Consider the following 14,515-nt stretch of genomic DNA (forward strand, 5'->3'; position numbering starts at 1 on the left):
CCAAAAGTTCAGCAGCCCTATAACAGAAACAATCCATGGATTCAAACCTATCCACGGCAACTTTCCACCTTAGATCTTGGTAGGACATTGGTGCTGTAACTCATACAACTCCACTCCAGAAGTACTGCTGCCTACAATGAATCAATCCCTAGTACTGGGTGAAGCTCACAATGGTCTTTCCCTCCAAGGATCTTTATACCTCTGAGCTCAACTACTTCAGTCCCTATGCTGTTGGCCTTGTCATCACAAGGTACTAACCCAACTAGCCTACTAGATGGAGCCCCTGGCTGCTTTTCTAGCTACCCTGACCCTGTCTTTCACTCCTGGAGTGTCTATTACAGGACTATCGTGGCACTAGCTTCACCTGCTGAACCTGCCTCTGCCTAGGCCCAATCCTCTGCTGTCTCAAGTCTCAAGAAAAATGTGTGCTTCCCCTTTTATACAACAATGGCATACTGGACCGTTCTTAATTACTTTAACCCAGGATAAGGATATAGCTTAAGGACCATACTTAGGTGTATGAACTTTCGGGACTGCTTGAATAAAAGTACAAGTAAACCTTTGGTCCCCTACAGTTTTAGTTAGTTTAGTAGTTTGAGATTAGTGATGTGAGTGAAGATAGATTTTACAATTTAATAAGCTCAAGTATTGTCTGCACTCATACACCCAAAACAGATACTGTCAGATGCTCATTAATTTAGGACAGTTCACTAAGGTCACTAATAATGTGGTTGCCACTGCTGAAATGTGCCCCCAACAGACTTTCTGTTTTCCTGTTGTTGAGAGTAAATCTATGCCCTTTCATTCTGCCTAGTTTCCCAAAGTCCTGTAGTGTAACATATCAGGCACATAATTAGATAAACTACAATTTATTAATGAAAGGAGAAGGTATGTTGTATTAGGTGTTTTTTGGGGAAATAACATTGTTTACACAAAAGAGTTTGTAAGTAACCCAAGGAGATTTTATAAAAGGAAATATTTGATTTGCTGTATGGTTGCAACACAGTCATAGCAAGAGTTGCTCACATGTGCACAGCAAGTTTGGAAATGTGCTCATTTTGCCATAAGCACAACAAGCCTACATCCTATATTAATATATGTATTCAGAGTTTAAAATGATTGTTTGTTCTTTGGATACCCAATGGAGTTGCCTTGATACTTCTTTAGGCTACTATTATCAGTGGCTCATTTTACAGATCAGAGGATGAGAGAGATGGGAGAGCAGCCAGGGGAACCAATGCATATTAACAACACACCACAATCGGTACAATAATTCACCCCGTAGTGAATATTTTTCATCTTGTCATAGCTTCTAAGAACAGCAAGGGAAAACATTCTGAAGAATAAATCCAAATTACGTAAGCGCTTTTTATTTCCATTTAGAAGAGATATCATTCGGTTGTGGGGCCGGCAGTGATGGAAATCAAAGGAATAATCTCCCAAAGGGAAATCCTTCAGTGGCTGAACCACCCATCTATTCCTTTAAAAGAAATACACAATTCCCTTTTATCTGTTCTCTGCTGCTCCCTTTGCTTCTTATTGCTTAGAATTGATTTTCAATTCAATAGAGATCGTCTGGAGACAAAATGCTGCAGTACATCAGTTAGGATTATGGCACTTGGGACAATATTTTTTTTTGTTAACTTGATTAAAAGTAGCGATGAGCAAAAGTTTTCATCAAACATGGATTTGTCACCAAATTCAACATTTCGCCATTGATGATTTTTTTCACAAAACCACTGCAAAATCTGCTGTGAAAAAATGCACAAGAAAAATACAGCACAAAAAAACATATTGACTTCAAATTTTTCCTAAATAACTCCAAGAATATACACCCACTGCTTTTGACTTCTGTGTATTTTAGAGGTTTTTCTTACTTTGTATACTCAGTCAGAATTAGAAAAAACCCAAATGTTTGCTTATTTATTAAAAGATTCAATAATATAAAACTTGACTGAATACAATCATGGGGGAAAAACTTAAATACTTTGAATTTGTGAATTTACAAGCTAAAAACCTTAAATGACTCAAAAATTTCAAATTCTGCCCTGGACAACCCCCATTGACTTCTAGATGAACTCACAAGCTTTTAGATGCCAAAGTTTTGCTTAATAAATACCAAACATTCAAGTTTTTTAAACTATAATTGGAATTTGTTCTAATTTGTTCTATTTATTCCTATGGGATTTTTGGAAGCGTTCTAACTTGAACCAATGTTTTAACTTGAACTTGTCAAATGATAAATATGCTGCTAAACATCACATAGGAATGAATAGAATGTAGGGGAGTTTTTATTTATTAAAATCTAAACTCACATTTTGATAAATCTGCCCCTAAGGGGGCAGAACCTCGGAGACTGCTGCAACCTATAAATCAATATTTAGGCATCATGTTTAGTATTGTCTGTCTTTGAGCAGATGAGTGAGAGATTAGGCCACAGTTTATTGTCTTTGTGACTGTTTTTTCAAAGGGATTTTGGTGATGTGCAGATGTTGAATGGCTGTGATCCATATTGGCTATGTAGCTGGATTTTCACCCCATTTCTGAAGTCTCTGAGGCTATGTGCAGAAAGAACTGAACTGTGTTTGAGGCATTGCATTACATGAGTTAATTTTGGGACACTGGGCACTGGCAGGCACAGGGAGTAACTCTAATTTAATTTTCCAAGGAAAATTGTTCAATATTAATTTAATTTATGGGGTTGGGGTAGAACTTGAGCAGAATGTTGTTTGTTTTTTAATTACCTGAAGAATATTCTAAGCCTCTGATAAACTGAAATGGCTGCCAGCACAGTCTTTTCCTAAAAGGAGCAACCTACAATAAATCCACTTTTCCTTGTCCTTTATTGCAGAGACACACGGTCAGATTCAGGGGGAGGTTAGTAAACCGGCAACAAATCTCCTCTTTGGTGCGAATTATCTCTGCGAAAAGCGTTCTCGCCCAAAGTTGCCTCATGAAAAAACGAAGTGCTCCGAGTGCCATTCCGCCGGCGATTTCCATTCTAGCCAGCGGGAAGGCAATTTGAGAGATTAGTCGCCCCGAAGAAGAGGAGATTTGTCGCCGGGCGACTAATCTCCCGAATCTGACCGTATTTCTCTGCCCTTAAAATCTATTCCACTTTAAAACCAATCAATAACTCACACATCACTGTCTCCTTAAGTATGGGACACCGTAACCTGACTTCCTGACCTGAAGAAACTTTTTGGTATTTTGGTAATGGCAAAACTTCCTTTCCTCTTGTTTCAGTGGATGCTCGTTTCAGTGATAAACAAATACATCTACAAAAACATTTGCAAAAACCTTGTGTTTTGAACTGCTGTTTAAGGGGTTATTTATCAGCGTTCAAATTCGAATTTTTGCCACGATTTGAATTTTTTTGCACAAAAACTCACAAATTCGAATTGTATTTTCAAAATGTTTGGTATTTATTAAGCACTAAAAACTCGTAAAACGTCGGCATCTTAAAGCTTGCGAGTTCATGTAGCAGTCAGTGGGAGTTGTCCAATGCAAAATTGAAGCTATTTTTTTAATTCAAGTTTTTTGAGTTTTTTTAGAGCTTATTAACTCACAAATTCGAACTGCACACGGGATTTTGTTAGGACAACAGATAAAAAAAACTATGAACAGGCACCACAACTATTGATGAGCAAATTTTTTCGTCAGCCATGGAATTGCGGTGGAATTCCGCATTTCACCATCTGCAAATTTTTTTTTTGTGAAACTGTGGCAAAAATTCGCTGCAGAAAAATTTACTGCGACAAAAAAGTTTCCTAAGAAACGATACCTATTTACTTCAATGCGTTTCGTGACAGATTTGTTCATCACTAACCACAACTGATAGCACGCTGACTGTAACAACTGGGTCTCTGTATCACTGAAAACATTGTACATAGAACACAGTAGGGAGCATTTACCCCTGTACTACAGTGTGTAGGCTACATTACTCCTATGCAGTAGTCATTATTTTTTTACTCTTGATGCAGCATTTTTTCCTATTATTCTGCCATGATTCCACTGATGAGCTAAATTTGACACGTCTGCTCTTGGACTTCGATGTGAATCACATGCAACAGTAATTAACAGTCTGAGTCATCATCAATTCCACTATGAAAGTGACGTGTGCACCCAATTCTTTGGGTGCTTTAACGCAGGCTGGAAATTCGCAAGGAAACTTCGGGCGACTACGGAAAACGCAGCGCCGTGTGTGCTTTACAACAGGCGACTTTTCATTATATCGGATGAGAAGACACTAGAAAGCAGTAAGGGGAGACTGTCGCCCAGAAGAAGAGGCGATTAGTCGCCAGGTGACAACATTTCCCCGAATCTCCTCGTGTGAACTAACCCTAAGGAGCGCATGTTGAAGCAAGTACCGTATATACTCGAGTATAAGCCGAGTTTTTCAGCATCCAAAATGTGCTGAAAAAGTCTACCTCGGCTTATACTCGGGTCAGCGGTACCCGACACGAGTAGCTGAGATTGCAGTCACTTTTAATCATTCCTATACCAACAGTTCACTTCTGGAGAGACTGCAATATCCCACAATGCCCTCTGTTGGTTATATGAAAGAATAACAGTGCGCCCTCTGTTGGTTATATGAAAGAATAACAGTGACTGCAATATCACACAGCACCCTCTGTTGGTTATATGAAAGAATAACAGTGACTGCAATATCACACAGCACCCTCTGTTGGTTGTATCAAAGAATAACAGTGACTGCAATATCACACAGCACCCTCTGTTGGTTATATTAAAGAATAACAGTGACTGCAATATCACACAGCGCCCTCTGTTGGTTATATTGATGGATTAACAGTGATGGCAATATCCCACAGCGCCCTCTGTTGGTTATACGAAAGATTAACAGTGATGGCAATATCACACAGCACCCTCTGCACATGGTAGTGGGACAGTGAGACAATGCACAAAGTAATCCGTTTGGCAATTCTCTGTCACCATCAATTTTGCAAAGAAGTCCGGTTGATCGCTGGGGGGTCGCTTTGGCAGAATGTGCACTGCTGGGAGACAGGGCTGTAGTTGTGTCTAGGCTTATACTAGAGTCAATACGTTTTCCCAGTTTTCATAGCTAAAATTAGGTACCTTGGCTTATACTCTGGTCGGCTTATACTCGAGTATATACGGTACTATCAGTGAATGGGAATTTTCTCACAACTGCAGGGAAAAGCCGTGTCCCATAGTATCTATGAGGTTCCTAACCCAGGAGGACCCTTGTGTTATTTTCCTACATCCCTATACATTCAGCTCCCCCTTGAATAGATCTGTCCATTAAAAACCCCAAAGAATCTTCATACCAGGAATATTTTTACTGTTTCCCTTTAAGATTTGTGTTTCTTGGACTTAAAGGATCTGCACATACTGTATGTGGTTGTCTGGCTGGGCCCTTGCTCCCACCTAATACTATTATACAGGATTTAGCAGAAAATGGATTTAGGTTACAGCTTTTGCACTCGATCAGAACATGTCCTAAGCCTAGCTCTTTGCGGTTCTACTCAATTGTATTAACAATATTTTGTTGATGTATATCTTCTAATATAAGAGCATGGTATATTTCCAAGAGTTGCCCCAGTATAGCTCCTATAGTGTCCCTGGTTCTCATAACTGTTTCTCCATCTTCATCCTATGGTTTTAATTATTGATATTATACTTCTACTATCATCTTTATAACCGCTCTCTTATATTCACGAATGCCAGACTTCTCCTTTGTTAGGGAGCAGCTCTAAGAGTCAACTTTATCAGAATGAACCTTGTTATGTACAGAAAATAGAGCCCTCATTAAAATCGATAGGCACCATGGCAACCAGTGCTGCATCATGTGACAGGCTGGGCATTAATGAGAGAAGCAAAGTGTAAAATTATTCCAGCTACTTACACTAGGCTTTGTGTAACCTATTTGTTGCTTAAGATACCTGCATATTAATGCTCTGACCTCTGCTGCACAATATTATAAAAAAAAAAAAAGGATATGAACTGGGCATGAATGGAGCATGATAATATAACTCCCACCTCATGACCAGTAAATAATAAATGGATTTCCTTAGATCTTAAGACCATCTGTGTTTTGTCTTCTGCATGGGGCCAATTTTTTCAGGCAATATGAAAATTAGATACAATTGGCAGTTGCTGCTTAAAACTGAATGCATTTTAATGCAGAGCGTTCTGATCTGAGATTTAAAGGAAAATATTTCCAATGTAAATGGTATGAAGACCAGTAGCAATGATTTGCTGACAACAGTTGCAGCATAATTGCTTACAGAGGTGGTTCACCTTTTAGTTAACCTGTAGTATATTATAAAATGGCCAATTCTAAGCAACTTTTCGATTGGTCTTCTTTATTTTTTATAGTCTTTGAATGATTTGCCTTTTTCTTCTGACTCTTTCCAGTTTTCAAATGGGGTCACTGACCCCCATCTAAAAACAAGTCCTCTGTAAGGCTACACATTTATTGTTATTTCTACTTTGTATTGCTCCTCTTTCTCTTCAGGCCCTCTCCTATTCATATTCCTGTTTCTTATTCAAATCAGTGCATGGTTGCTAGGGTAATTAGGACCCTAGCCACCAGATTGCTGAAATTGCAAATATGAAAGCTGCTGAATAAAAAGTTAAATAACTCGACCACAAATAATAAAAAATGAAAACCAATTGCAAATTTTCTCAGAATATTACTCTCTACAATATACTAAACGTTAACTCAAAGGTGAACAACCCTTTAACCAACAGCATATTTGTTTTGAAACATGTGACCAGAAAATGCTACCAGTTGATTGGATGATACGGGTTCTATGTACTCTCTAAATTGTGGTGCACACAAAGAATTTTGTATTCATTTTTGTTTTAATTTTGTATTTAATTCAGACCTGAGCACACAGCTTTTAAAAACTGTGCACACAAAAGTTTAAAATGTGCGCACAAAAGATTTTTTTTGCACACATAGCCGAAAAGGAATAAGAAGGAACATTGTATGGGTTACTGCACCTGGGCAACCTAGTAGGGGTCATTTAACAACACAGGGCAAATTTGCACTTGGGCAGTAACCCATAGCAACCAATTGGCAATAAGCATTTTTTTCAACCAACTGCAAGTAGAATAATAATAAAAGCAAACATTTAAATGTTGCCATAAGTGCAAGCTTGCCCATGTTCATAAATGCCCCATTCTTTAATTGCATATCTCCAAAAATGTCCAATTAGTTAGACTACAGTATAATTATATCATACAGCTATCACGGTCTAAACAGTATTGCCCCAGAAATGCATTAGTGGAGAGATGCAGTATTAAGAGCTGACGGGGGATTATCGAACGCCTTAAAAATCTGAGCCTGTTGTACCAATGACAAAATCATTGATTTCCAGTTGTTGTGAATTACAACTCCCAGAATTCCCAAAGCTGTAATGGAGTTTTACAATTTTATTATTTTTCCAGTCTTTAATAATAATAATAATAATAATAACCCTGAGACACAGGTGAGCTGGTAATCTTGGCACTGGGCGTTGATCAGAGCATCTCAATAGTCTATCTCCGCATTTCCATCAATTGACTGGCTCAGCTGTGATCCAGCTGAAGGATAATTGGGAATTAGTAGAGGGTCAGCGCTTCTTGAAATATCATTTCTGGGCTCTTCACTTTCGCCAGCATGTCCATTAGCACAGCTGGATTTGGTTCTCTCAGTCTCCCTTCACAGACACAAATATGTTAACTCTTGCTTAAGTATTGATGCTGTTTTGTTGTCCCAGATCTTCAATTTACAGGTTAAGCTAATGTCTCAAGTGAAAATCAATTTCTAAAGAATCACTTGAGACCAGCTAATTAGAAGAAAGAAAATATTATAAATATATCCTATAAAATAACATTTATTTATTGTTTTTTTTTTTTTAAATAAAAGAGCACCTGGACATTTACACTCATTACAGGAGGTTTGAGGACAATTAAGAGCTCAGGAAATCACCAGTTATTGCAGGTGTGTATTTGTACTTTGTAGGCATCACATCACTGTGCTTGCAATAACTGGTGATGTCCTCAACTGTTCTCACACCTCCTGTAATAAGTGTAAATTACCAGGTGCTCTTTTACAAATATATTCTTTACTCACTGTTATGAATAAAAGGAATTGAGGTAGGGGTAGTAAGCGAGCTTAGAGGAGCCCATTGGTGATACAGAGTCTTCTTAGAATAGACCTTTATGATAGAAAGTAGTACAAAGGGCTTAGATCCCTCCACAAGAAAGTGGGTGATAGCTACAGATCTTGGAAAGGAGGCCAACATAACTTGGTCTCTCCATATTGAGGCAACAGATTACTGGCTTTTGTATGGAACCCTTCCATGGCCTCACTAATAGCAGACATCTATAGGGTAAAAAAAAAACATTTGGTGAGGACCATCTCAATGTGGACCACAAGTCACCCTATAAACCCATTATGGTTTAATTGGGTCATCTTGATTTGGCACAAAGTGTTGGTGGCTAAACTGGGTAAATACCCAACTGTCTTATAACTTTAAAAAATTATGGGATCTTTTAGTGCATGGCCTGCTTAACCTGCATTGGGAACAGGCAAAACAGAATGAGCCATTGATAGGACTAGTGATCTCATGGCTTGTGTGTGAAAACCAAATGTATTATTTAATCAAGATAAATTATTTATTAAATTAAATATTTAAATTGTTGTTGGGTTTTTTTTGCATTGAAGTCAATTAGTCAAAGTCTTTTATCTGGAAACCTGTTATCAAGAAAGCTCCGAATTACAGGAAGATCATCTCCAACAGACTCTATAATAATCAAATATTTTTTTTAATTATTACCTTTACCTGTAATTATAAAGCACTACTTTGCACATGGTCCCAGGTAAGCTATTATTAATCCTTATTTGAGGCAAAAAATTTTATTGGGTTAATTTAATGTTTAAATGTTTTTTAGCTGATTACAGAAAGTATGGAGATCCAAATAACGGAACAATCCCTTATCCAGAAAACCCCAGGTCCCGAGTATTCTGGCTAACAGGTCTCATAAGTGTATTGCGAATTAATAATAAAAGCTTGCACAGGAGCAGTAACCTATAGCAACCAGTAAGTTGTTTGCTTTTAAACAGGTAACCACTAAATGCTACCTTCTGATTGGATACTATGAATTACTGCACCTGTGCAAACTTAGTGCCTTTTTTTTTTAAACATAACTCAATTGTGAAAAGTGTAACCCTACTCATACTTAGATGCCAATGATGTGTCAAATCAAAGAGAGATCCGACATACTTTATGGGGTTATTTATCAAAGGCCGAGTTTGTGAGTGTTTTTTCTACCTCGGATAACCTCACAAATTGAATGTTTGGTTATTTATGAAAAAGCAGAATGTAAAAAACTCAATTGAATGCAATCAGGGGGAAAAACTTGAATACTCAAACTGATTGAGTTATCAAGGGAAAACCCCTGTAAAAAACCCCAAAAATCATGAAGGCAAAAAACATCTTTAAATGGTTCAAGGGACCTCTGACATTGACTTCTACATGACCACGTCAGGTTTTAGCCGGAGTATTTTTGTATTCAGGCATTTTTGCAGTTTCGGGCATAGTAAATCGCGAAAAAGTCTAGTTTTTTTAGTTTTTTAGTGAAACTACCCTTGAAAAACTCGAATTTTTCGGAAAAAGAAACACAACAGAAACTTTAATTAATAACCTCCTATAATCTTTCTCAAAAAGGGTGATACCAACAAACCTTTTCCTTATATATATAGCAGAAAAGAAAAATCTATTATGTAAGGAGCAGAGGTAATACGTTTGTATACAGGTAACCTTTATTATTTTGCAGCTCTCAGCTGGAATTGGAGCTCCTCTCTGGTTCTTATAGTCACTTATGTGCACAAAGTGGATGAAGTTATGGAAACCCAGTAAACGCAAGAGCAAAACAAAAAGGGATATTGAGATATTTGTCCTTAGGCCTTTGATGCACAATTTTATGACTTTAATTCAATAGAAGACTGCAATGCCTGAAACATAACATTGTTTGTTCCGGCTGTTGGATTTCACACTATGGCTCCATTAGGACATTTATAGCATTTTAATGGGGAAATATATTCAACTGTACTGATGGAAAATATGCCATCAACAGTTTTTCTTCTGTGCAGTTCCTTTGTGCATAGTTAATATATGGTTTGTGAAGACAGAGCGACTCATTGCATGTTGTTGGCTGCTGTACGTATTCTACCAGCGCCAGTTAAGAGTATTTACTCTCCCCACGACCATAGTTAGTTGTGTGCTATTCACAGAAAGTAGGCAATGCATTACTGAGTAATTAGATATCAATTCAAGTGAAACTTCCATTTACTGGTTCAGAGCAGAAATAGATGGAGAAAATGTATTAAGGGTTTATTTTAGACAACAGATTAGTAAGAACAAGCAGCTGATTGGTTGCTAAGGGCTAACAGAACTGGGGTAAACTTTCCCACATAAATTATTTATTAGTATTTATTATTGTATTCCCTAAGTGTACAAGTAGAGTGAAAATGTTGTTTTGTAGGTCGGTATTCAAAATTCTCGGCTGGGGCTTGCATTTGATTCTTGCCAATGTGACATTTACAAAGAGATTGTGCCTTTTGTAGGTTTCCTCTCATACTCCAAAAGCACACAAGTGAATTGGTTTCTAATGAAAATGACCCTACAGTTTGTGTATTGCAAAGACCATACACTCTGAGCCCTTCTAGGGCAGGGACTGATATGCTATGAAAATCAAAGTAAATTCATAGCTAACAGTTTTTATCTGGAAATAGCACTTTCTACTGCTAAGGGTTGTAAAAGAGATTATTGTATCAATGCTCACGATTAATCGCCCGTGGCACGGCCTCTGTCCCAATTAGAGGCTAGTGCAAATGCAAAATATTTAGAGTTGTAGACAAACAGGCTCAACAATAGCAGGTGCTGTGCTGCACGTTTTATTTAACACAACGAGGCCCATTTACTAAGGGTCGAATATCGAGGGTTAATTAACCCTCGATATTCGACCATCGAAGTAAAATCCTTCGATTTCGAATATCGAAGTCGAAGGATTTATCGCAAATACTTCGATCGAACGTTCACAGGAAAAATAGTTTGATCGAACGATTAAACCCTTCGAATCATACCATCCATTGATCGAACGATTTTCCTTCGATCAAAAAAAAGCTTAGAAAGCTTATGGGGAAGGTCCCCATAGGCTAACATTGGTGCTCGGTAGGTTTTAAGTGGCGAAGTACGTAGTCAAAGTTTTTTTTAAAGAGACAGTACTTCGACTATCGAATGGTCGAATAGTCGAACAATTTTAGTTTGAATCGTTCGATTCAAAGTCGAAGTCGTAGTCGAAGGTCGAAGTAGCCTATTCGATGGTCGAAGTACCCAAAAAGAACCTTCGAAATTCGACGTTTTTTTTACTTTGAATCCTTCACTCGAGCTTAGTAAATGTGCCCCAACATGTTTCGAGCTTAGTGGCTCTTTTTCAAGAAAAATAAAACTTGCAGCACAGCACCTGCAGTTGTTGAGCCTGTTTGTCCACAACTCTAAAGATTTTACTGCTAAGGGTTTGGGACATGTCTGGGAAGACACATACATAATATTAAATATAAAAAAATAATACAAATTATTCATTAAAAAATCATTAAATATCTGCTACATTCTGGTGGACAATACTGTATTAAACAATGCTTGAGAACACATCCTACGCATTCTTAAAGGAGAAGGAAAAGTTACCAAGGTAGTTTATTGCCAATAGATCAACCACAATAGTGCAGGCTAGAATACTATATTTATTCTATAGAATGCTTTACCATACAAAAAAAAGCTCTATAAACACTGTATGTTTAGGATAGCAACTGCAGTATTAGCTTAGTGGGACATCACTTCCTGCCTGAGTCTATCTCTGCTCACTCATAGCTCTGGGCTCAGATTACAGCAGGGAGGGGAGGAGGGAAAATGGAGTAAGATAAGGAGAGAGGAGCAAACTGATCATGCCCAAGCCCAAGCCCTGGAGGTTAAAGCTGAAAACAGGAAGTCTGATACAGAAGCCCATGTATACACAATCTAAGGAAAGAAATACAGTGTTTTTTATTTTGACAGAGGACTAAGAGCAGCATTAGTTGAGGGTTTACTGGTGTATTTAAATGTACCTTTCTGATAAAGCTTACTTTATTTTAGCCTTTCCTTCTCCTTTAAGGGCGATATGGAGATAATGTTATTCCTGTAAAACAAATCAATGCTCTAATCATTATTATTTATATATAGTAGCAACATCTTTGCAGTGCTTAACAGAAATTCTTCAGCATGCTTTGCCACAATGGAGCTTGCAATCAAAGTACATTGTACATTCAATTCCACGTGGAGCCAATTAAAAAAATGAAGTATCCAGAGGAATCCCTCACTAACAAGAGGAGAACACAAATTCCCTACAAAAATTCCCTCAAGGCCCGAAACGCTACAAAGCAGCAGTGCTGAACACCAAGTCCATTCAGACCATTCAGTTGGAAGCAGTTTGGGGCTTCATTTTTACACAAAAGTGTCCGATTTGAGTAACGTGTGATAGCAGAACCTTTACCTGAATAAGTGTATTGCTACTCCATGATTTCTGATACAATATTACCTATAAATTCATGGTGTATCCTGGTGTAACCTCTCCTTTCTCCTGATTCCATTGGTTTTATGTGTTAGAGTGTGCTTTTATATTATTATATTAAATAAATGAGATATTAATTAAACTATTACATTTTGGGGATATCTATAGTACTTAGGTCAGGCCAGAATCTGCTGTTTTCAAATTTCCTTTTCAAATGGCATTTTCTTTTCTCCTAGCTTTAAAGGAACAGTTCAGTGTAAAAATAAAAACTGGGTAAATAAATAGGTTGTGCAAAATAAAAAATGTTTCTAATATAGTTAGCCAAAAATGTAATGTATAAATAATGTGACTGGATGTGTAACATAATAGCCAGAACACTACTTCCTGCTTTGCAGCTCTCTAACTCTGAGTTAGTCAGCGACTTGAAGGGGTTCCACATGGTACATTTCTGTTCAGTGAGTTTGCTATTGATCCTCCACATTCAGCTCATATTCAAAGCAACAGATATGACCCATGTGCCCCCCCTCAAGTCTCTGATGGGTTACTGCCTGGTAACCAGGGTAACCAGTCTGTGTAAACCAAGAAAGCTGAAAAGCAGGAAGTAGTGTTCAGGCTATTATGTTAGACATCCAGTCACTCCAGCTTTTTATACTGTACATTTATGGCAAATTAACTATATTAGAAACATGTTTTATTTTGCACAGCCTATCTATTTAACCAATTTTTATTTTTACACTGAACAATTCTTTTAAACCCACGATTCCTATGTCTTTTATTTTCTTAAGGATGCATTCATAATCCTACATTGTACTTCTTTGTCTGGGCAAGTGTCTAATTATATTTTGTAAAAAAAATTCTTATGAATTAAAGGAATATTCTAAGAATTTATATACTCACCTGATTTATGATCTTTATCTTTAAGGTCCTGGGGTCGAACAGCAAAAAAAAAAAATGCAATGGCACAGAAGGACCATCCAAAAGAATTGGCCATCCACTATTTGCATTTGTAACGTACTTCAGATACAGTATACTGAAAGCAGCTTTATTGTGAATTGACATGGAGACCATAAAATGCGTTTAGGAGACATTACGCGCTAAACTGTGCACTGTTCAGGTATGGGACCTGTTATCCAGAATGTTTTGATCTGGATAAGTCTACTAAAAACATTCAATCATTAAATAAACCCAACTGGCTTGTTTTGCCTCCAATAAAGATTAATTAAATCCTAGTTTGAATCAGGTACATGGTACTGTTTTATTATTACATAGGGGAAAAATAAGAATAACTTTTAGAATTTTTGAATTATTTGATACAATTTTGTCTATGGGGATAGCCAATAATTCAGCGCTTTCTGGATAACAGTTTGCTGGATAACAGATCCTATCTCTGTACTAATGCTTCACTGTAGCTCAGAGTTCCCAGGTCATTCAAAAAATCTTGAGCAATTCTAGAAAGTCCAACTAGACGTTTCATTTATCCATTTACCAAAAGCAGGGTTGGAACTAGGGGTAGGCAGAGTAGGTACGTGCCTAGGGCACAAGCTGGGGGGGGTGTGCCAGGCACCTACCTCCTCAGGCTCCTACCCATAGTCCGGTCCCCTCTCTTCATGCTCATGCTGGCTGTTCCCAGCTGAGAGGGAAACAGAGGGAGCTGACCATAAGTGCATCCCAGTGCATCTGTCAAACATGTCCCTGATCAAGATGAGCTGATTTTAAATTTCTGACAAGTCCAAGATGACCTTTATGGAGTTAACTTCTGCATGAACTTCAGATACACTTGATGAGTGACAGATAAATAGGTCAGTATGTGCTAGGACTGTGCAGGGATTCGATTCACATATTCACGGAATGCTTGGTTGCCAGATAACATTAACCTCAGTAGCACAGTACTTTTACATCCCTATAATGTACAGTATAGATTTTAGCATATGCAGCA

Source organism: Xenopus laevis, chromosome 4L, assembly GCF_017654675.1.
Source record: "Xenopus laevis strain J_2021 chromosome 4L, Xenopus_laevis_v10.1, whole genome shotgun sequence".
Classification (NCBI taxonomy): domain Eukaryota; kingdom Metazoa; phylum Chordata; class Amphibia; order Anura; family Pipidae; genus Xenopus; species Xenopus laevis.